Source organism: Pleurodeles waltl, chromosome 2_1, assembly GCF_031143425.1.
Source record: "Pleurodeles waltl isolate 20211129_DDA chromosome 2_1, aPleWal1.hap1.20221129, whole genome shotgun sequence".
Classification (NCBI taxonomy): Eukaryota; Metazoa; Chordata; class Amphibia; order Caudata; family Salamandridae; genus Pleurodeles; species Pleurodeles waltl.
In genome coordinates, this window is record NC_090438.1 from 644,493,401 (window position 1) to 644,518,818 (window position 25,418).

A 25,418-nucleotide genomic window follows, 5' to 3' on the forward strand; every position below is an offset into this window, starting at 1 on the left:
TAGAGGTTACTGGTGACTGGACCATGGGTTTACTGCTCTGGTATATTCTCATTTAATAATGGCTAAGACAAGGATGGGTTGAGGCCGTAGCGCACAGATTATTTATTATGTAAACTTTGTTGTTTCAATTACCCTTCCTCCTCATACAGTTCTCTTTTTTTTATGTATTTTTATAGCGTGACTTGAACTGAAGCTATTGGAGCACTTTACATGAGCACCACTTAGGTTACACAGGGACACATTCATGTTTTGGTAGGCAAGGGGAGAGTATGTGAGTTGCCCAAATTTGCCCAGAATCACAGGATGTTGACCCAATGCCAATACTTGAACCTGGATCTCCTCACATATGTCCCAACATCACAAACCACCCATCCCAACACCAAGCCCTGCATGCAACAACAAAGGAGACGATGGCAACGGTACTGGCCAAGTTTCAGGAGACCCAGCGCCTGCAGGAGGAACAGTATATGGGCTTCAGTAAGGAACTCAGAACCATCAGCTCCACCCTGGGCACCATAGTAGGGGTGCTGAAAGAAGTACTCAACACCAGGAGGGACACTGTGGCACTGCAAGGGGCCCCTGACACTAGCATGGATGATGAACTTCCCACCACCTCTGCCGGCGCTAGTGGACAGGACGCCCCGCCACAGGACCACCACACCAGCACCCCACCCCCTACAGAGGGAGAACCACCCCACAAACGGTCCCTGAGATCCAGGAACAAGACAGAGCACGATGCCAAGACCCCAGCCAAGAAATGAGACCACCCTGATTGTCATCCTACTGTCCCACTTTGTCACCCTGTCCATACTTAAACTGCCCCAGCTCCACTTCCTATGTCCATATGGGCAATACACCTGTGAGACTAATAGACTGGACTCTGCCATGGACATTCCTCCGCCATCACCCCTCACCATTTTACTACCCCCTCCAATATTGAGCACTTACATAAACACACTTAAAGCACAAAACAATCTGGAGTCTGTCTGTGATTTTGAAATAGTGTATTAGCAATTACAGTGACAAAATGCTCTTTCAATTGTAATGTCAACATACCTATGTCACACAACTCTAGTCCATGAGGAATCTAAGCAGACGTCGCACAGTGGGACCCACATCTGTGAAATCGTATGGGAAAGTGACAACTCAGTGACCATACACTGGGTGAAAACGACAGACAGTAGAGAGGTAGTAGTGTTTAAGCACATGTAGTAGGCAGGTCTGTACTCTTACCTGTGTCTCGTTGGAAATATTGCTGGATCACTGAGTCCCTGTTGTTCATGTCTTCTTTCTCTGCTTCCTCGTCTTCACTGTCCACAGGCTCCACAGCTGCCACAACACCGCCATCTGCACCATCCTCCTGCAAAAAAGGCACCTGTCGGCGCAAAGCCAAGTTGTGAAGCATTCAGCAGGCCACGATGATCTGGCACACCTTCTTTGGTTAGTAGAATAGGGATCCACCTGTCATATGGAGGCACCGGAACCTGGCCTTCAGGAGTCCGAAGGTCCGCTCGATCACCCTCCTAGTTCGCCCATGGGCCTCATTGTAGCGTTCCTCTGCCCTTGTCCTGGGATTCCTCACTGGGGTCAGTAGCCATGACAGGTTGGGGTAACCAGAGTCACCTGCAAATGGCGAGGGACAACTGTTAGACACGCACTAACCTGTAGGGATATCCCCAGACCCAGACAACCATTCCCACTGTCTTGCTTCCAGCAGGTGCTCACCTAATAGCCACACACGGTGCCTCTGGAGTTGACCCATCACATAAGGGGTTGCTGCTATTCCGCAGGATGTAGGCGTCATGCACTGAGCCAGGGAACATGGCATTCACATGGGAGATGTACTGGTCTGCCAAACATACCATCTGTACATTCATTGAATGATAACTCTTTCGGTTTCTGTACACCTGTTCACTCCTGTAGGGGGGTACCAAAGCCACATGGGTCCCATCAATGGCACCTATGATGTTGGGGATATGTCCTATCTGTTGAATCACTCGATACCTGATCTTCGACAGGAGAGGACCTACACTGCGAGTGCTGCTGTGACCTCGGTCTGGAAGAGACAATGGCTCGAGTGTCTGGGGAAAGGGCCCCGCCTTCACATCGGAGAAGTTGGAGAAACTCGTGGATGGGGTCCTCCCCCAATACACGCTACTCTACAGTCCTCCAGACAAACAGGTAAGTTCACAGGGAGCATGATGTATGGGCTATGCCTGTGTGGAGAGGGCTGGATGTAAGAAGGAAGGGGGGAGAGTGCGGCGTGCATGAAACAACGGTGAATGCATTTGCCACATGGCAAGGGTAGGTATGGGGGCCAATCACTTTGACGGTGCAGTTGGTAATAACTTACTCTTCCCCTTGTACATTTCTTGTAGGTCAGCGCCCACCAGAAAAAACATATTTGGCGTGCCATTGCCAAGGACGCCTGGACCCTGGGGGTCTACCACAGACGGAGCACCCACTGCTGGAAAAGATGGGAGGACATTCGCCGCTGGAGCAAGAAGACGGCGGAGGCTCAGCTGGGGATGGCCTCCCAACGTGGGAGGGGTGCCCATTGCACCATGACTCCGCTGATGTTCAGGATCCTGGCGGTTGCCTGCCCGGAGTTGGATGGGTGCTTGAGGGCATCACAGCAGCAACAAGGGGGTGAGTACACTCTCATTCTGCGGACTTTGCGTGCAGTGGAGGGGTCTGTGTGGGGGAGGTGGGCTTTGGGTTTCCCTAGGCCAGGGCGAGTTCTGTAGGCAAGGTCCCTCCGTAAGGCAGGCCATGTGGCACCCCACCCCACCTCTGTAGAGTGCCAAGTACACCTAGTCATGCCCCTGTGTCATCTATGTGTGCAGATGTCATCCATAGCCTTGTAGGCCATTTCCCAGGAATTGAACAGTGGAGCGCAAGAGCGCGGCGTAGTGCAGGGGGCTTCTGTGTCTGTCGTGTCTGCCAACGGTAGCGGTAATGCATGCACTCAACATGTCTTTCTTCTGTCATCCCCCCCCTTTTTGTGGTCTCCCTATTCTTGTGTGCATTAGCATCATCAGGCGGAGGAGCAGTGGCACCGGAGCACCAGGGGGCTGCATCCCACATGGCCATGGAGGGCCACACTACGGACTCGGACTTTACCAGTGGGACGGAGTGCGAGGGGAGCTCCACGGCAGGGACAGGAGCTGAGACCAGTGACACGGACTCGTCCTCTAATGGGAGCTCCCTTGTGGTGGCGGCAACATCTGTGTCACCCCCATCTACAGGTACAGCCGCCACCACCTCTTCCAGGACCGCCCTCCAAGCAGCCCCTCAGCCTTCGCCCGTACCCGCTCACTCGGGAGTGTGGGCATCACCTTTGCCCCAGGCACCTCAGGCCCTACCCCAGTCACCCCTGCTGCCCTCAGTGAGGAGGCCATTGACCTCCTCAGGTCCCTCACTGTTGGGCAGTCTACCATTTTGAATGCCATCCAGGGTGTAGAACGGCAGTTGCAACAAACAAATGCATTCCTGGAGGGCATTCATTCTGGTCAGGCGGCCCTTCAGCAAGCTTTTCAGACTCTGGCCTCAGCACTGATGGCAGCCATTGTCCCTGTGTCTAGCCTCCCCCCTCCAACTTCCTCCACCCCAACCCAATCCCCTGTACCTCAGTCTATCCCAAGCACACCTACAGACCAGCATGCACACACGTCAACACACAAGGGAAGCTCAGGCAAACATAAGCACCACACATCCCACAGGCTCTCACGCAAGCATCACACACATGCAGACAAACCAACATCTTCTGCCTCCACTGTGTCACCCTCCTCCTTGTCTCCCTCCTCCCTCCCTGTCTCGTCTACACTCACACCTGCATGCACAACCTCTACAGCCACTACATCCCTCTCCAGCACACCCACCACCACACCCCGCTCACGTGCAGTCACCACACCCACTACCATTCACACGTTCCCTGTGTCCTCTCCCAGTGTGTCTGTGATGCCACCTCCCAAGATACACAAACGCAGGCACACACCCACCCAACAGCCATCCACCTCACGACTGCCTCCAGCGCATGCACCTTCACCCAAAGTCAGCAAACGAACACCCTCTACAACCACCACCTCTTCCTCCACTCCCAAACCCCCTCGAGCTACCCGTCCCAGTGTGTCAAAAAAACTTTTCCTGTCCAACCTTGACCACTTTCCCACATCTCCCCCATCCCGTCCGTCTCATAGGTCCCAAACTAGCACCTCAGCCGCAACATGTCCGGGACCAGTGGTGCCTGTAGTCACCGGAATCTGGAGTGCACCGGCCACCAGGGCAGCCAGTGTGGCACGGAGCCACAGCACAGACAGTCCCCCATCCGTGAAGCATCAGAAGTTGGGAAGTTGGCCAGTGCCCGGCAGGAGAGGGGGAAGACTCCAGCCACCAAAGCTGCTCCCAGGGGTCCCGGTGGGAGTGTGGAGTCAGCTGTGACACCTTCCAAGGTGGGGAAGGGCCACAAGAAACCCGGCAAGTCTGGGAAGAGCAGCACGGTGGAGAAGACCGCCATCATCCCCACTGCCCAGGAGGCCACCTCCAGCACCAGTCCAGCTGCCCAGGACAGGACCGCCAGCACCAGCCCACCTGCCCAGGACAAGCCCGCCAGCACCTGCCCACCTGCCCAGGACAGGACCGCCAGCACCAGCCCACCTGCCCAGGACAGGACCGCCAGCACCAGCCCACCTGCCCAGGACAGGCCCGCCAGCACCAGCCCAGCTGCCCAGGACAGGCCCGCCAGCACCAGCCCAGCTGCCCAGGACAGGACCGCCAGCACAGCACCAGCCCACCTGCCCAGGACAGGACCGCCAGCACCAGCCCACCTGCCCAGGACAGGCCCGCCAACACCAACCCAGCGGCCCAGGACAGGCCCGCCAGCACCAGCCCACCTGCCCAGGACAGGACTGCCAGCACCAGCCCACCTGCCTAGGAGGCCAGCACAGGGCCAGCTGCCCAGGAGGCCACTGCCAGCACAGGCCCAGCTGCCCAGGAGGCCACAGCCAGCACAGGCCCAGCTGCCCAGGAGGCCACCGCCAGCACAAGCCCCGCTGGGCCATGAAGGACCGCCAGCACAAGCCCCGCTGGGCCATGAAGGACCGCCAGCACAAGCCCCGCTGGGCCATGAAGGACAGCCAGCACAAGCCCCACTGGGCCATGAAGGACCGCCAGCAAAAGCCCCGCTTGGCCATGAAGGACCACCAGCAAAAGCCCCGCTGGGCCATGAAGGACCGCCAGCAGCTGAGTCCCTGCAATGGAGACCGCCGCCTCAAGCACCGCTGCACAGGGCACCGCCGTCTCAAGCACCGCTGCACAGGGCACCGCCATCTCAAGCACCGCTGAACAGGGCACCGCTGTCTCAAGCACTGCTGGCCCATGAGCGGCAAGGGCACTGACGCAACTGAGTCCGTCACAGGGTGAATGATGCACTCTGGGCACAAAGCCCCCTCCAGAACCAGTGGAGACTGTCATCCACTACCTCTGGCCTTAGAAGGATGAAGCACTCTGGGCACAAAGCCCCCTCCAGAACCAGTGGAGTATCACATCCACTACCTCTGTCCTTAGCAGGATGAAGCACTCTGGGCACAAAGCCCCCTCCAGAACCAGTGGATATTGCCATCCACTACCTCTGTCCTTAGCAGGATGAAGCACTCTGGGCACAAAGCCCCCTCCAGAACCAGTGGAGAAAGGCATCCACTACCTCTGTCCTTAGCAGGATGAAGCACTCTGGGCACAAAGCCCCCTCCAGAACCAGTGGAGACTGTCATCCACTACCTCTGTCCTTAGCAGGATGAAGCACTTTGGGCACCATGCCCCCTCCAGAACCAGTGGAAACTGTCATCCTCTTGAGAGACTGTGGCTTTGCACTCCCCAGGATTGAACAGTGGGCAAACCACCCACTGTAGAGACTTGAGAGACTGTGGCTTTGCACTCCCCAGGATTGAACAGTGGGCAAACCACCCACTGTAGAGACTTGAGAGACTGTGGCTTTGCACTCCCCAGGATGGAACAGTGGACATGTGGCCCCCTCGTGGATTTGGCGTCCTACACTCAACCGGCTGAGGTGCCCCCCCTTGCCCTCCCCCTGAGGTGCCTGTTTAGTTGCTTTCTGATGCCCCTGCAGTGTTCTCTCCGTCATGGTCGGGGATCTTGTGTGGGCCTTGCCCATGCCATGTGGTCCCAGTGTTCCACTGACTTTATTAGAGCACTACCTGGACTACTATGCTTGGTATATATTTTGTACATGGTGTATATATATATTTCTGCCTACTTGCTTTTAATATATTACAATGATTACACTCATTTTCTATTGTCTTTGCATGCTCCTGATAGAGGAGCAGGAAGACTATTGCAGGTAGAATTTGGAGTTCCGGATCCATGACGTCCTCGTTCCTCGTGTGGTGTGTAGAGGTGAGCGTTTTTCCTTCGGTATTCCTGTTTCCACCGTGTTTTTATCCGCTGTGAATCTGCCCTGGAAAAGGTGGCGGATTGGCCTGTTGTGATACTGTGGGCGGTACATTGTCCTACGCCTGTCTGTTGGCGGTGACCGCCAAGCTATTTGTTTGTACCGCCGTGGCAGTCGGAGTGTTAAAGTGTCTGTCTTTGTTGGCAGTTTCTGCCACGGTCATCATAGCAAAAAAAGTTCCGCCGGCCTGTTGGCGGTCTTACCGCTGCTTTATCACCGTCCGCCAGGGTTGTAATGACCACCTTAGTACAGAAGGCTGGGCAAAAGCTGTGCGTGAGTCAAGAGAAAGTAACAAGTTTGCCATGGTCTGCTTAAAATACAGATTATATTATCATATACAAAGCAACAAAAACTCTACGTGAATTAATATTTTTATTTTATACAGGTAAATCTAGGCTGATTCATTGCATGGGCTTCCTAATCGTGTATTTGAGGACAGTAAGGTACAATTATATAACCTTATTTGCCGAGGATCACACATTTTGAACATGTGCCGAATTATTGTGCTCAGCCTAGTTTTTTCACGGCAGTTACCTCCTTGAGTTTTACATGCAAAGGACCCAAGCAATACTTTATTTTATCTTTCAATAACTAAACTGATACACAACTGCAGGTCTAATTAGGAGGTTAAAGTGTTGGGCATCTATTGGTGGTCTAGTTCATGTTACAAGCAGGCACATTTTGTTTGTGTTTGTGTGTTCTGTTATCGCTCACATGAGTTATAGAGTGCACAGGAAAACGATATGCCAATAAGTCACAGGACTTACAGTACAGTACAGAATTAAGTGTACTGTTCTGCCACAACTTAGGCTGTAGTGCAACATTCATCTTTGCTACTTGACCGGTATTGACAGGGAGGGGATTGTCACAGTACTCTAGTTGGGAACCTGCCAGCCTTCTTAAAATATTTTGCACCTTTGTGTAAACCACGCATGCAATATTAGCCTTGAAAATGAAGAAACATGCCAATGGTCACTTTTGTTGTGAACTGAAAACTCCTGGCACTGTCTTGCTTGTGCAGCAACACCAACGCTGTTCTTATTTAGATGTGTATTTTATTCCAAATACGTGCAATGTGACATTATGAGACATTTTAATCTTCACCCATAGTATCCCCCTTTTTCTTAAGAATAGTCCAGGAGTGGCAAATTAGAAATGTGTCAACTTGAGTTTGAAATTTAGAGTATCACACATCTTCTTAAGCAAGCAAAGTATGCGTGTTTGCTGATTATTTCATAATATTCCATTACTAAATGTTTATAAATACATACACTATTCTTTAAAATGCCAAACTGGGTGTTCCTATGTGCTGGAGTGCAAACAGAGGTCTTCTTACGGTGGTAAGCTGGTGTTGCTACCACCAGCACCGGCACACCAGTAGAACGCCAGCCGTATTATGACAAGTAATATGGCCTGGCGGTGATCTGCTGGTGGGGTGCTGCCAGTGGTAGCAGCGCCCCTTCCCTACCGGAAGACCTCCTATGTCAAGGTAAGTCGGGCTTCTGACAGAGGAGGTGGGTGGGAGGGGAAGTGTTATGTGTGTGTCTCTAAGTGTGTGCATGAATGTGTGTGTGAGTGTGTGAATGCGTCTGTGTCTTGCATGGTTGTATGTGTGAGTGAATGCAAGTAAGAATGGTGAAGTGAGTACGTGTCTGCATGTCAGTGTGATTATGTGTACCGCCATGGCGGTATGAGTGGAGAAGTGGCGGGTTGGCTGCAGCCAACTTGCCATTCTCATAATGTGGCGATAGGTACCGCCAGCCTGTCGGCGTACACCCGCCACAATAACACTCACCACCGGGGTCATAATGACCCCATAAGTCTACTAAACATTAATACAATTAAACTTTCCAAGAGGATAACACATACTAACAGAACTAGAGCATTCACATCAAAATCAGATTTCAAACCAGATAATAGTGACATCAGTAAATTATCAAAATTCAATTCATAACAATCAGTTTTCAGGGCTGAGCCATCCTTATCCCTAATATGAATTTGGACTTGCATGTGTTGGGATGGACTAGCACATGTGGGCAAAACAAAAGAAGACACACAAATAATTTTGGAAAATCATCTAACTAGGGTGACTCACTATAAAAATAGACTGGTGTAACCACCTAAGCTTAGATCATATACCTCTCCTCATGGGACAGCAGACAGGAATTATTCATTGAGTTAGAGCATTCACAGCTACTCAACATCCATAGACATCAGCATCAAGGGCAGTGCATAACATGAGCTGCACATAGGTCAGGTCAGGAGATCAGAATTTATTGGGCATATTGAAGAGCATAGGTAAATGAGATAATAGTAAGGATAACTTTTAATTCTTCAGAAGATAACTATGGGTCATATGAATTCCGGAAAAGAGAGAGCAGCACAACATCAAGGGTCATCAGCAAGCTTCGACTGACTAAAAGTTTCAAAAGTCTCTCCATATCTAAAAATGTCCATCTGTTTCTGTTTGGTTGACTGTGTGGGCTCATCTTGCGCAAATTAATCAATATCTAATGAAAATCGCTGACACCACCAAGTTTTCAACTATGCTGGATGTTTCCAGGGAAGATGCTAAGTCATATTGATGGATAGATAGATAATATTTATTGCTCGATTAATAAAACGCATTGCAATTTTGTTCAAAATCTGAATGTTCATTCAAAACAAATAAGATAAAACCCTAGAACCATATGAGTGAGTATTGTCTGTCTACTTATCCTGATCAACCTTGGTAAGTTTCCTTTGAACTAGTTTTAAAAATGTAACTCCCCTGCAACAGAATGGGATTGAGTTGCCCTTAGGACATGTAATGACTGCTAATCTGCAAGAGCAAATGTGGTTTGTCAGAAAGGCAAGTTTTAACAGCTTATTTCTTTCAGGGCCTAGAGCTGGGCAGGTGCAGAAGGCGTGCAGCAGTGATTCCTGGTGGTAACCACAAAGGCAACAGTTCCGGACAAGGTGCTGCTCTTTCCAGGATGGGAGAGCGTCTTTGGTGTCAAAAAGGCCCCTTCGATACAGCAAGAATAGTTGTTTTATTCGAGAGGAAAAGTGTTCAGTTGGGTAACGTTGAGGGGATGGAAGCAGATAGGACCCTAGGAATGCCCAGGCATGCCATCTTTTGGCTAGGGAAGCTTTGTCGTGATGAGAGAAAGCAAACAAACAGAGAGGTTGACTAATCTCTTGAATTCTGATTTTCCTGCGCCGCTTTTCCAAACGTCTTCCATGCCCAGGCTGTTGATTACTTGGTTTAAGTAGCTTGCCCAAGAGCCTTTTCTGTTACAGATTTGTTGGGCCTGGACTTCTTGCCAGCAGGAGGAAAGTATTGAAGTGTTCTCTGCCAACCGTAACCTCCATGATGCTTTGAGGAATGTTCCCTGGCAATGAAAAATCTGGTTTGTTAGGCCCATCTCCAACCTTACCTGGGCTGGAGAGACATTTTTTGGTAAATTGAAAACTGTTTTATAGGTTCTGACTTGGCTGCTGCTTAGTGATGGGATCTCCCAGCTGAGCTGACATAATTCTTAAAAGGTGTGACCAATTTGGGCAATACAGCTTTTTCTTGAGTAGCTTGAAGCTGTAGGTTAATGAATTGGCCTTTGCCTGAATTGACTGCAGAGAGATGTTTCTATTTTAGGCGTGGTTCAAGATGTACTCCCTAATATTTATAAGATTGCACCACCTCCACCTTTTTGTCTCCTGAAGAACCAATTGAACAATTTATGGTTTGTCCTGAGGAACCTCATCAGTTTGGTTTTAGCCAGATTAATTTCTAGACCTTGCTGGTCCATAAAAAATTTGAGTGCCAATTAGCTCGTTTGCAGGCCTCGTGGAGTGTAACTCAAAAGCCAGATGTCGTCTGCATATTGTAGGCATCCAATTTTCTCTAGACCGAGGGTTGGGGGATGACTGCCTCCGTTTGCCAACACGCTGGCAAGGCCAGCCAGATGTAAATTAAAGAGGAGTGGGGCCAGGATGCAACCTTGCTTTATGCCAGAGTTTGTGGGGATTTTGTTTGTGAGTCTTGTGCCGTCTCCTATTTTAACCTGAACCCAGGTGTCAGTGTATATGTCTATAATGGCCTCTAACAAGTTGGAAGGAATGCCCCATTGCGCCAACTTGTGCCAGAGTCTTTCCCTGGGTACCCGGTCGATAGCAGATTTGAGGTCAAAGAAGCATGCATAAAGGCTCAATTTCTTGTGACTGGCCCTTTCCACAATGAGGGTAAGGACGGTTAGGTTTGTTGATGTTCCCAGGCCAGCCGTAAAGCCCGTCTGAAATCTTGGGAGGAGCGTATTCTCATTGGCCCAAGCCTGCAGATGTTGTAACAAGCAGGAGCCATACACCTTGGCTTCCATGTCAATGAGTTCTATTAGCCTATAGTTCCTGAGTAGGGCCGGGTTTCCACTTCTGAAGGTGGTGTGTAGGATACTACCTCTCTATGAATCTGGAATGTGGCTGACCAGGGCGGTAGTGGTGAAGAGGGGCAGAAAGTACTATGCCCAATAATCTGTGTGGATTTTGAAGATTGCGTTTGGGAGCCCGTGTGGACCGGCGGCCCCCTCAGGTTTCATCTTCCTAATCAGGCTGGCTATTTGGTCTCATTTCCAGACTGGGCCAAAGGGATCCCTTTCGATGATGGTCAGTACTTGTCGGCCTGCTGTGTTGTTATGACTCCAGGGCGATTGCTCCCACATCCGGTTGAATGGGATGATTCCATTCCTTTTTGCCGTGCCATACAGGCTGCGGATATGACTTTCCCACATGGCTGGATTGATCCCGTAACCGAGCAGGCGATTTTTTCCAAGGGCCAGGTCATTCACTATACTCCAGAATGCTTTGCCGTTTTTCATTTTGCTCGCCTAGAGTAACTTGGACCAGCGATGTTCTAAAAAGTTTTTCTTTGTGGCCCAGCAGTCTGCGTGGTCCTTTTTATCCAAGGACCTCAGGGAGGCTATGCCGCCTTGCGCACCCCGCCTAATGGCGATTGTACATTTCCTGGCCTGCTGCAAGATGCATTTTTTCTGAAGGCCTAGGGCTTCATTAAACCATGATTGACTGTCTCAGGTCTTTTTATAATCAAGGGCCAGGTTCTGAGATGGAGCTTTATGGACAGTTGGAAATTTTGAAAGAAGCCTGCTGCTGACCTCGGTCCAGGCATCAATCCACTTTACTTTGAGAGTGGGGTCCTTTTGGTACTCATCTGCTATGTTTGTTCTCTCCTCTAAAGATCCGGCCTTTTTATACACCTCTTCCATCACTGCCGCATTCCCTATTTGGTGCCATTTCTCTATCTTAAGGATGAATGTTGCGGGGGATGAGAGTAGATCATTCGAGGTCTGTAGTTTCTCAGGTTTATAGGCCAGCTCCAGTGATTATGGAAAATGATCGCTCTCAGCTCTGTATTTTATTTGGAAAGAGCGCACCAGGAGTATTGCGGAGTTACTTATCAAGGTGAAATCGATGGTTGAACTTTTTTTCCTGCTTACAAAGGTTACTGCTGCTGGAGAATACTTTTCGCTGTTACCGTTTAATAGTATCAGACCTAAAAGATCCAGAGATTTCCTATGGGTACTTGCCAATCTGGCCTTCGCAGTACAGCCTTTTGGTAAGAGCAGGTTAATATTGAAGTCACCGCTGACAATAAACGTGGACTTGATGTGTTGCCTTTGTAAGAGCTTGATTAGTTTGGTCAATTTTTCCACTTTCCCTCCCTTTGAGCCTTTTTAGGATGAATGTTCACCTTTATGAGGATTAAATCCAATTGACTGTTTTGCTGACTTCTGAGTGTGACTTTAGTTGCCTGAATTCAGTGTGACTCTGTGTCAATTGCAATTTTATGGCCTATGAGGACCGAGGAGTTCATGGTTATCATGCCTCCTTTTGCATGACTATATTTGCTTGAGCTCTTGGCTTGGGTGCAAAAGGCGGTATACCCTGATACCACAATCGGATCTAAACACCAGGTTTCCTGGAGAAGGATAATATCGTGCTCCTGAAGAAAGGCCTGGGCCTCTGGATCTTGATATATTGACTCGCAACATGTACATTCCATGAGCAGATGTTAATGTATGCGCTTCGAGAGTCCCGAACTCCTCGCTGTTGGTCATGATCAGGGATGTTTTGGAGAGCTGGGGGGAAGAAGCTCTTTTGAGGCCAAGACGATATGGCCGAAACCTGGATCGCCAACATACTTCACTACCGCTAGATTGTTCGTGGTCGTTGCGAATGTGCCGGCTCCCGTTGCCCCTCTTAATATTGATTTGATGCCCGCAGTGGTCCCAGATAACGGGGGTGGTCCACTTGTCGCAGTTCAATCCCCCATGAGTATCAGAAAAAATAACTAATTGATCTACTAAAGCTGCCAAAGACTGTAAGGTGAGTGTGACCTGTTGGTCAGCCCTTTGTGGTTGCAGTTTAAATTCGACGAAGAGAAGATCTGCTGAGGTTATCTGAGATAGATCACTTATTTCCCCTAGTAGTTTTAAGATGTTTCCTCTGTTGAGGGTGTGAAAGTTTCCCTCTGACTTGAAGTGTGGTGTAAGAAGTAGCTTGAACCCTTCTGAAGATGAGACTAGAGCTGGAGCCACCAGTTGGAACTCCCAGCTGTTAACTAGTAGAAAATTATTGGAGTGCGCATTTGAGCGGTGCTGGAGCAGTTGATGTGACTGCCGACTCAGGCCGGGTAGGCTTCTCTCGTTCCTGCTTTGGTCCTGCAGTTTCTGTGTTGGGTAGTCTGTTGTTGCAGGCTACTAAGCTATTGTGTCACTGAAATCCTCGCTTGTGGGAAGGCATGCTGAAGTATGATTGGTGTTGGCTGGCTTTATCTCACCTGGTTTACTGAGTCGATCAGCCTCTTTGACTTTGTTATTTGACCTCTGTGATGGATAACTGGAAGGGGCACTTTGGGTTTCGCTACTCTGACACCCCTCTGCAATAGATATGGGTGATTTTTGGGGGCTTGGATCTGGAATGGGTTGATCCTTTGTGGTACTAGACTGATCATGGTCCGGTGGGGAAGAGGATTCTATAAAAGTATTAGGGGCGCTGGGCTGCTTCTGCTGCTTCTAAAGTTGCCAAATGATTTTCTGCTTGTCCGATCTTTCTTTTTCCTTGCCTTCCTATGCTTTTTCATTTCCCTTTTTGTTTTTGGTGGTGTTACACACTGGGAAGGGCTGCGGGAGGCACTGTTGTTCCAGAGTGATGAACTTCTTCTGTTAAGCAGGACTGAGGACTAGACTGTGGTCTACCAGAGACTGTGCACCCTGGAATTTGTGGGGCTTTTGACATTGCTGTCACTTGAGCACTGTTTACTGAGCGTTGTCTTGGCTTCTTGTGGCGGTGCTTCTATGACTCAAAGTTGTTCCCTTGTGTTAAAAGCCTTGGCCCTGACTTCCGTTAGGATTTTATTAAGGATGGGAGCGATGACCTAGGGTTTGTTCCCGGAGGGACTGCAATGGCATCTAGCTTGTTGAACATAGTTGTGCTTTTGGGCTCGAAGTATCAGTTCATTGAGTGCTTGCAGCTTAGAGTCAATGCCCACGATGTATTTGGCCATAATGTTGAGTAGGTCAACTTGTTTGTCTGCCTAGTGCTTTATTGCTACTGCCATGATGTCAAGCGTCGACAAGAGGGAGCCCCAGGTGTTGGCGTGCACCTCCGATTGTTGCTGAGGAATTTGTGGGCTGTCCAGGAATGGGCTCAGGGAGACTATACTGTTTATGGGGTCCAGCTCTTGCTTTTTGGGGGCAACGGGGGATTTGTGGTTGTGTCCTGCATGATGCTGAGCGTCTCCCCAAGAGAAAGTCTGAGTAGGTCCTTGTCAGAGGGATCAGTTGGAGGTGGAGCATGGGGACTAATGGGGCCCCGGTGGATTGAGTCCTCCCTTATGTGCAAATGTGATGATTGATCCTTTCAGATGCTGAAATCCAAGACTGAGACCAGCTATAGGGAGCGTGCTTTGGTGGATGCAGCCTTCGAACTCTCTTCTGTGAGCGGGGGAGTCGGTTAATATTGTTATTGCTGGGGGGCCGGCCATTCGGACACTTGCGAGTTGAAGGTTTGGCTTATAGAATGACATGTGGATAAGAGGACCCTTTTAGATTCTTTGTCAGGGGTCTTCCCTGTAGTTGTTTATTCTGAAGGGTCAATTGAGGCAAGAGGGGTTGAGGGCAAAACGGTTAAAAAGGTGGTGATTTTGTAACCTGCTTTTTAGGCTGACATAGTTGGGGTAGATTTGCAAGAGTTCGCCATCTGTTTCACAAGCTGGACACCTTCATTTGGTGAGGAGACAGTGAGAATTAGTGAAGAGTTTGCTGGGGGCCTCTGTCTAGTCCTATTTTGTGGCCATTTCTTCCATCCGTTGGGAGCCCCCCGGAATCTGCTGGATCTCATTTGCGCTGGCCTGCTGGAGGTGCTGGATTTAAAGCCAGCTACTTGGCAGATAAGAGAGGTTCTCCTTCCTTGGAGGGGCAGTGCTGGTGCTCGATCAGTGTTCGGGTGTGGGGGAGGTTGAGCGGGTCTCTCTTGGGGTGACACAAGCCACACCCAGGCCTGGCTGGGCCACTTTTGTGAACTTCCTGGGGTCGCACTCAGCAACAGCTGACTACAGCCACAGTGCTCAGCGACCCCCTGCAGGTACCTCCTGGCCAGAATCGTGGATAAGCGGGAGACCTGGTGTGACTGATTGGTTGAATGGCTGACTGGATGGCTGGTTGTGACAATATATGCTGCTATGAGGCGGACGGGTTTGCTGCTGGTGGGATGTTGATGTCTCGCCTTTTCTTCTCCTTCTTCTCTCCCTTTTTGTGCAGGCCTTAATTTGAAGGGGAGTGAGGTACAGGGCTGCTTGAAGCGGTTTATAGTGGTGTGTGGCGATGGAGGTTGCCCCTCCGAGCAGCTGTGCGCCTCCTCGCGCCTCCAGCTCCCGCAGTGAGGGTCTTGGGTTCCGGCCCCTAAGGCCCCTAGGGCATGGGCCCTCCCCCGTGGTGAACAGCGTTGGCAGCAGTGGGGCTGGGAAGGGGCTGGGGGAGGCAGGTGCGGGCGTGGACAGTCGCAATGATCAGGGCATGACGATGCCCGATTACCTCTGGGCCTGTCGGATATTGGTGGCGCTGTCGGTGGCGCTGTCAAGGGTCATTTGAGTCAGCACTGCTCCTGTCTGCACCCGTCCTCTATTCCTGCTCTGCTCAGCTCACCATGCCACTCAGGCACCACGCCGCTCTGGCTGCTCCGGCTGCTCTGGCCGCTCCGATCCGACCCAGAAGCTCAACAACTCTCACCCTCCTAAATCAACAAGATGAATTCATACCGTTCCACCAAAATGTAATGCTTTTTCGTCAATTGAAACTTTACAATTATTTCCCACAGTGCACAGGATGATTCTAACAGTTCTTAAGCAAAATTATTAAAACTTCCTCTCTTGTTCGACAGCTAGAACAAATACTGTTACAGGACATTCACCCAAACATCAGCAAACATCATCGGCTGTAATCTGAATCATCAGGCCTTGTCTAGCTGAGGAAACCTACATTTATATTAATGGAATTAATATATACATATCCTATTATGCACCATACAATTTGAATCTGCAAAGCAAATTATTTTATTGCAATCATTATATGTGACATTAGAAATGTTTTAGACAGGCATTAATTTCTCTGCACACATGTAACTTACATTAATACATTTTTTTAATACATGTTTGTTTAAAACTCATTATATATTTTGATTTCCACTATTTTCTAAGAAGAATACATTTAATATTAATTCATGTCAGTAGTTTACTCAAATATAAATGCACAATATATTTCATGGCAAAACACAATGTCAAAAATGAATTGGAGATCACAATGTCCACCATAATTCAACTGTGAACATTACATTTTTTACATTTCATGTAAATGTTACTGTTAAGCTTTTAAATGAAGTCTATAAGTTGCCATATGCTAACTTCTATGCCACTAATGTATTAGTAAATTTTGACCTCTCTCAGTCCCCCCTCTAATGGCAATTTGTGCAGTAACAAAAGGACATTCTCATTTAAAATGTGACAACTCAAAGTCTTGTACATAGGTCTAGGTCTGTGGTAATTTTCAGTTTTCTTCATGGTATTTTAATATCTGTTTCTCAAATGCTCCATTTCAATCTCTTCTCTCCTCTGTCTATTCTTTGCTCTTTGTCTCTTCCAGAAATTGTAAGTCTTGTAATCATGTGAAACTATGCCCTTATCTATCATTTCTATCATTGCTTTTCTTCTGTCATCAACTTGATTAATAAACTATTTTTCTACTTGTGTGATAAGACATGTTACATTATTTCTGTGTGCTTATGCTGTGCCAAATGTTAGTGTAGGTTCAAAGAACCCACCTACTAATTCCATCTTCTTAGCCTTTACAATGCTGCTCAAATGCTGATTAACAGGAACAAAAGAGAAATCAAGGTTGAAGTTTGAATAAAAATACTGAATGTACTCTTGATTTAACAAATGTGTTAACAATAATCTGCAACTGCCATGAGTCAGTGGTAGGCAGTGATATGTGATCCCTTCTTGTACTGACAAAGAAATCTGTGTACACACATAACAGTCATGCACATTCATTGTATCCATATACTCACACAGCAAACTATAAAAAACATTGGAAGCAAATTCTCCCTTTGTGATATCCAAATGAAACAATCTTTCATCCTTATGAAACTTACCCTCCTTCAATGGTGTTACTCCTTGCACTGACATTCTTGAGCTTTGCATATCTTAGTTCATTGAAACACTAATTCCTGCAATCAATAAAATGCATACAATCATACATACTATAACTAAACCAATGCACACATATTTGCATTTACTAGTTTACCCTTCTCTGGGTTCATGACTTCTGTAAACTCAGAGAGTGAAAATAAAAATAAAAAGTTTAAAGCAAAAGTGAGCAAAAATCAAATCCAAAATGTCTATTCAAAAGTCTTCCGCAACTTATGTACAACAGTTCTCGATCTTGTCGAAAGTTTATCAAATTTTAACTAAGAAGTTCTCAAAATAGTTGAAGATGTTTGTTTTTAATATATCATAGTTTGATGATCACACATTGTCACTTCCAGTGTGTAATATGTATGTTGGTCAATTGGCAAGGTTATTTGAAAACTCAGATAAAATGTGATTTCAAGTTCCAAAATGTTTAACTGAATTCTCATGCTCAAACAAAAGGCCATAAATGTGTTCTCCTATTCATTTGCAACAAGATAGATCCATTCAGGTAAAGAGTATTTGGGGTTGGCAATCTTTTACTTTTTTTCTTCTTACAGCACAAATTTGATCCTCACTTCGATTTGATTCTTCAGCTGCTTCTGTTACAGTTGGAAGTATATCAGCAACCAGGTCAGCTGCGGATGCAGGCCATTAATCTCCTTTTACAGTTCTCTTTTTGGGTGCAACTGGACTCACAACATATGCTGTGTTGACAGGAGTGAGTTGGATTTGACTTTGTTCTCCTGTATCTTTATCTGCATTTGGAATGCTTGCATTTTTGCCATTTCACACTAGTTTTGCTTCAGTCACTTGTTCAGTTCTTAGAGCTTGGTTAATCTGAACCACTTCTTCTTATGCATACACTCTTAGGGGATCAGACCCTGTGCCTTCAAGAGGACATGGAACTTTGCGTGAGTGGCTTGCATGAATCCAGTTCCGAATACCAGCTCACTTCACAGCTGTTGTTGTCACCAAGATGACTTGATACAGTCCTTTTCACCTCTGTTCTGGGTCTTCCTAACGTGCTAAGTACCCATACTCCAGCCTTCAAGCTGTGACACTGTTCTTGAGCTGTTTGAACTGTTGCTGCTTCAAACTGATGAGATAAAGAACGAACCACATCAGCCAGACCTTTGCAATATCCAGCACTAAATCATCTGTTATGCTCGCAAGTGCATTGGCAGGTACTGCTGGTAACCTTATGGCATGCCCCATAAGGATTACATGCGGTAACAATCCCGTTTTCCTGTTGGAAATGCTATGCATGCTTCTCAGGACAATTGGTAATGCATCAGGCCATTTCAACGTTATAGAGGCACAAACCTTAGCCAATCTAGTTTTTAGTGTTCCATTCACTGGCTCCACTAATCCAGAAGCCTCAGGCCTGTAACTGCAGTGCACTGTTTGCTTAACCTTTTAGTGGCCGACGCCCACACTCCCTCCCTGGTGCGGGTCACGACCAGTGGCCGACACCAGGGAGGGGGTTAAAAATCCTCCGGTGCAATGCACCGGAGAATTATTATTATTTTTTTTTACCGTGGGAGACGTGGAAGAGCTTCCGCGTCTCCATCCCACCCCCCTCCCGGCCCCTTATGACGTCAGCGCGCCGCGAGGCGCGCTGATGTCACAGTTTTTCCCCACCGGAGAAGGAGAGAAGCAGGTAAGCGTTCTCTTTTTCTCCGGTGGGGAAAAAAAGGCCAAAACGGCCTCCCCAGATGCCAGGGAGGCATCAATGGAAAGGGGAGGCTCTCCCCTTTCCATCGATGCCTCCCTGGTACCGTTTCCTGGCCATGGATCGCAGCGTGGCTGCGATCCATGGCCAGGAAACACCCCTAGGCACCAGAGATCTTCTTTGGGGGGGTCGGCCCCCTTGTAAAAGGGCCGGCCCCCCCCGGGGGGAATATTTATTTATTTACACGGTTTTGGGGGGCAATCGCGCCCCCCACAATATAAAAATAAGTTAAAAAAAATAAAAAAAATAAAAAAAATGGCGGGGTCGGCCCTTGGAACACGGGCCGACCCCAGGGGAAAAAAAAAAACATGTAGTTTTGCCTGGGGGGGCCGATCGCCCCCCAGGGTAAAAAAGAAAAAACAAAAACAAATTGTTGGTGGTCAGCCCTTGGGGTGACCATCAATGGGGCCTTTTTTTTTTTTATACATGTGTGCTTTGCCAAGGGCAAGCACACATGTATAAAAAAAAAAAGGTTTGTGACATGAGTGTCTTGTTTTCTCTCTCTCTCTCTCATATATATGTGTATATATGTATACATATATATATATATATATATATATATTTAGATATAGATATATATATATATTTTTTTTTTTTCAGGACAAGCATTGCAGCGCCCATGTGCTGCTTTTCTGACTTGTTGGTGTGTATCTGGGCTTCTAACAACGCCCACCTCACGCCCATCACTACCACTCGTTCGTGGGCTTGCCCTTCAAAAATCCTTTGATTACATTGGAAAATGATTTACCTTTGTCCCTCCTTGGGGAGGTTTTGTTACTGCCTTGGCCATCGCCCCTGGGACATGGCTAATTACACTTTTGCTGTTACGTTTAACTGCGAGCGAACTTATTTTCCTTTTGTGTATCTCTTCACATGATGCTCATGGTGGCCGTGGCACTGTGAATCGGCTCTCTTATGTGAAAGAGTTTAACTTTCAATTATCAATTTATGTGGCAAGAAAAGTTGGGTTAGGAGTTTATAACGCTAATAGCTCTAACTCGAGCAGAGGCGAGACCCATTGCATTGTAAATGCTTGTTATTCTTGTGTGTGTTGTTTTATAATGGTGAACAATTTCACCGCACTCCACGAGGACCGTGATCAAGACTCCTTGGTGAGTTGAAACACGTTGGTGGTTATTGACTGCAATAAAATACACCTTTATTTGTACCTCGTGGAGTGCTGTGAAATTTTTCGGCATTAGATAATTTCTAGATTGGTCTTCTCTGTCACTGGGCACCGGCAGTGGAGTGTGCCGCCCAGCAACCCTTCAACCACTTTGTTTCTAAACATATATATATATATATATATATATATTATTATATATATATATATGCAACACAAATTGGTTAAAAAGATTTTTGCGAAACGCACTCCACTGCCGGTGCTCAGTGATGGAGGAGAGCAACCTCGAAAATATTTTGTGAACAAGAATCTCACCGCACTCCACGAGGTTCAAATTGACATGTTTTATTGCAAGTATAAACAATGAAAGAAAAGAGGGACTCATTTACTGTGATCAAGACTCCTTGAGAGTCGAAACACGTACGTGGCTGTTGCTTGCAATATTAGTAAAGGCAAGCGTTACCTGCGCTTTAAAACAAATGTAATGCCAGGGGGACTAAGGAGATATGAGTGGCACTTTTGCTGGGTAGTACTGAGGGAATTAGAAGAGGAGGTAATGGGAGGCAGAGCACCAAAAATGACTGTTGCACATGGTGTGTGGTAAGGTGAAGTAATACATTCTTTTTTTGTTTTTTTCAGTGTTTTCAGAGAATCTGCAGAATTGGAGAAGAAGCGAAGGTAAGGTGACGACATTTCCTGTTGTACACAACAAACATACCCACAAGCAATTTTGTGACTATCTGCCTTCTACGTAGGCTAGTAATTTAGAGGTACAGTTTAGCCAGTTGCAGAGATGGCGTCTCGTTGGATGACTGCTGATCAAGCCCTAGCTCGGGTTATGGAGGACAGTTCTGATGTAGGCTCAGAGACTGAGACAGCAGACACTGAGACAGCATCTGAGGGAGAGGACAATAGGGCAGATTCTGGGAGTGATTTTTCAGTCGGCGGAGTCCCATCTGACGACACCTCTTCCAGTGAGTCTGAAGGAGACAATGACGACATCCGTGCTGTCCCTTCGCAAGCACATTCTGGGCAGCGGGACCACATTGGGTTAGCCGATCCCAGAGAGCACGTGCTTGCTGCCGCAAGCACAGAGAGAGTGCTCTCTTGGCAGCCCCCCTGTTTGGTTCAGCCCCAAATTCCACCTTTTACTGGTGACGCTGGATGTAAAGTCGATACAGCTAACTTTTTGCCAGTTGACTACATCTATCTGTTTTTGGATGTTGACTTTCTTCAGAAAGTTGTGCAGCAAACAAATTTGCGTGCAGACCAATTTCTGAGGGAGAGCGGAGGCACTCTAGGGCCCGTTCTAGGGCACGCCAGTGGACTCCCACTTCGCTGGCGGAGTTGAAGATATTTTTGGGCCTTACGCTCAAAATGGGGTTAGTGCAGAAACCCACCTTGCAGTCCTACTGGGCGACTCGCACGGTTTGGGTAACTCCCATCTTCGCACCATACATGAGCAGAGATCGTTTTTTGCTACTGCAGCGCATGCTGCATTTCAATGACAATTCTGCTGCATTGCCCCGGGACCATCCAGATCATGACAGGTTGTTCAAAATTCGGCCTGTCGTGGAACATTTGTCTGCCAGGTTTCCAGAGATCTATTCTACTGGAAAGAATATAGCAGTCGATGAGTCCTTGATCCTGTACAAAGGACGGCTGCTTTTCAGACAGTACATTGCGAGCAAAAGAGCTCGCTATGGCATAAAGCTGTACGTGCTGTGTGAGAGCTCTACTGGCTATGTGTACAGCCTGAGAGTGTATACAGGGAAGGATTCTACCCTAAACCCTGTAGGTTGCCCTCCCGTGTTAGGGGTCACAGGTACGTTTTGTATGGGAACTTGTCCAGCCACTTCTTCACAAAGGTTATAACCTTTATGTGGACAATTTCTATACAGGAGTAGAGCTGTTCAGTGAGCTCTACAAAGCTGGCACTGTGGCCTGCGGTACAGTTCGTTGTAACCGCAAAGGATTCCCACGGGAGCTTGTTTGCAAGAAGCTCCAGAAATCACAGAGTACTGCATTGCGTTCTAACGAACTGCTCGCAGTCAAGTTCCTAGATAGGCGTGATGTATACGTGCTCACTACAATTCATGATGAGAGCACTTCTCCCATCACGGTTTGGGGTCAGATGGCCGAAGTCCACAAGCCCATCTGTATACTCGATTACAATAAGTACATGGGTGGAGTGGACAAGAACGACCAGGTTCTTCAACCATACAATGCGTGTCATAAAACTCGCACTTGGTACAAGAAACTGTTTACCCACCTGATTCAGATGGCAACATATAATGCGTATGTTGTTTACCGTCAGACAACAACAGGAAGACTCATGACTTTCCTTGACTTCCAGTTGTCTGTAATTGAAAGCCTCACTGCTGTTACAGAAGAAGCAGCAGCCTCCATCTCATATGTTCTGGAGGATGTGGCAAGGCTGCAGGAGCGACACTTTGCTGATCGCATACCTAAAACACCCAAAAAGGATCGTCCATGTCGTCGCTGTAAAGTGTGCTCAAAGCATGGAAAGCGGCAGGAGAGTCGGTATTACTGTCCCCAGTGTCCATCACAACCAGGCCTCTGTATCCCTACTTGCTTTACGTTGTATCATACTAAAGCAAAGTTCTGGGAAATCAACTGAGGTTGAGCTGCTGTTGGGTAATCCTTTCAGTGGCAGTGCATGGATACCGAACGTCCATGGGCCACTGCTTCGTTAGGCAAGGAGCCACAGAATTTTACTTCATCATGGACTTCCTTTTGGCGTGGTCGGTGTTCTGTTCAATTAACATGCATTTTCTTCCCCCTACTGCATATACTAGTGGACAGAACATATGCCACATTGCCACGGAGTACCCTTTCTTCACCTGCATGTCTACCTTACTTTCAACGGTAGATATGCTCTCTCAGTTCGAGGAATCACTTTGTACAGCATACTTGGAAACCCCCAACTTGCTTCCACAAACTAGTATAGGTTCACTTGGCTATTATAGAGGATTAGCCAGGACTCTGATGAGAACAGAGACATGGATGGGTAAGGAAAGCTTATGGTGGGAGTGCCTTCACAGGGTTATTGCACAGGTAGAAGGCAGATAGTAAAGGTAGTACAGATGTACATCATCTACACCTATGGATTCAAACCCATTGGTGCCATCCAAGCACTGAAGGAGAATGACTTGTATAGGTCAGTGTTTGACCTGCTTTTCATGTTCATCCTCCATCAGAACTTAGTAGATGTTCAGTTTGTTGTATAAGTGCATTATAGTCACATCACTGCACATAATGTTGGCTGGGACATATGCTACGTTCTCATGGACTCCCCTATGTACCAAACACTACCCTTTTCCATAGCCTATGACCTTCTCTTTAGGGAACATCATGAGAAATCCCCAGCATGTCTCCCTTAGTTTCAAAGGTAGATATGCTCACTCAGTTCGAGGAATCGCTTTGTACGGCATACTCGGACAACCCCAACTTGCATCCACAAACTGGAAGGAGTTGGATTTAGCACAGAGAGTGCGTTAAAGGCGCATGAAAAACATGTCTTCCTGAACCTCAGGTGGCTGTCATAGGAGTCATTAGTAAAGGTTTGTTACGCATGCATTTGGTAATGTTAAGGAAGAAGGAGGCAGTTAGCCTATGACCTTCTCTTTAGGTAACAGCATGAGAAATCCCCAGCATGTCTCCCTTAGTTTCAAAGGTAGATATGCTCACTCAGTTCGAGGAATCGCTTTGTACGGCATACTCGGACACCCCCAACTTGCATCCACAAATTGGAAGGAGTTGGATTTAGCACAGAGAGTGCGTTCAAGGCGCATGAAAAACATGTCTTCCTGAGCCTCAGGTGGCTGTCACAGGAGTCATTAGTAAAGATTCATAAGCATGCATTTGGTAATGTTAAGGAAGAAGGAGGCAGTTACTTGACAGGTGGTAAAATGTAGTCAAACTTATTCCGTTCTGTGGCGTGTGAATGTGATGGGCCCTTGTCTGGCAGCGGTAAGTTAATGTGAGTGCAGTGATTGGTTGGATTGGGCCCGTGGCTGGCGATATGAAAGGGTTGTTTGTTGTGTGTGAATGGCGTGTGAATGGACCATAAAGAGGTTGGTGCCTGGACGCGGCTTTATGGCCCACCTTCAGAAGGCTTGGTTTCAATATTCAGATACTTTGATAAGTAATCATGCTTTGAAACCATAATTTCTGAAGGTGCTAAAACCAACCAGTGTGAGTGGTGGGTTAACTTTAACAAACTAGTACCAGGGGAGTCCAAGGGTGCAGGACTTGCATGGCTCTCACCAGTTTTCCTTCACCCAGAATCCCCTTGAAATTACATTATGTGCTTAAAAAACACATTTTCCTTGCTTTCCAATGAGCAGAAGTCCAGGGATCTGCAGGGATCCTCAAAATTCCTACCACCCAGTGTTTCCCCACTTGTCCTGATAAAAACACAACCCCGCTTGTGTGCCTGCGCCTAGTGCCTGCTTCAGGAATGAATCACTCCAGGGTTAACAGTAGACCTCAATCAAGGACTACCATTGACCGTTGTGTGATCCATTCCTGTCGCGGGCGCTAGACCTACCCACACAAGTGAGGTATCATTTTTATCGGGAGACTTGGGGGAATGCTGGGTGGAAGGAAATTTGTGGCTCCTCTCAGATTCCAGAACTTTCTGTCACCGATATGTGAGGAGAACTTGTTTTTTTAGCCACTTTTTGAGGTTTGCAAAGGATTCTGGGTAACAGAACCTGGTCAGAGCCCGCAAGTCACCCCATCTTGGATTCCCCTAGGTCTCTAGTTTTCAAAAATGCACAGGTTTGGTAGGTTTCCCTAGGTGCCGGCTGAGCTAGAGGTCAAAATCTACAGGTAGGCACTTTGCAAAAAACACCTCTGTTTTCATTCAAAATATTTGATATGTCCACGTTGCGTTTTGGGGCATTTCCTGTCGCGGGCGCTAGGCCTACCCACACAAGTGAGGTATCATTTTTATCGGGAGACTTGGGGGGACGCTGGGTGGAAGGAAATTTGTTGTTCCTCTCAGATTCCAGAACTTTCTGTCACCGAAATGTGAGGAAAACTTGTTTTTTTAGCCACTTTTTGAGGTTTGCAAAGGATTCTGGGTAACAGAACCTGGTCCGAGCCCCGCAAGTCACCCCATCTTGGATTCCCCTAGGTCTCTAGTTTTCAGAAATGCACAGGTTTGGTAGATTTCCCTAGGTGCCGGCTGAGCTAGAGGCCAAAATCTACAGGTAGGCACTTCGCAAAAAACACCTCTGTTTTCTTCCAAAAATGTGGATGTGTCCACGTTGCGCTTTGGCGCGTTTCCTGTCGCGGGCGCTAGGCCTACCCACACAAGTGAGGTATCATT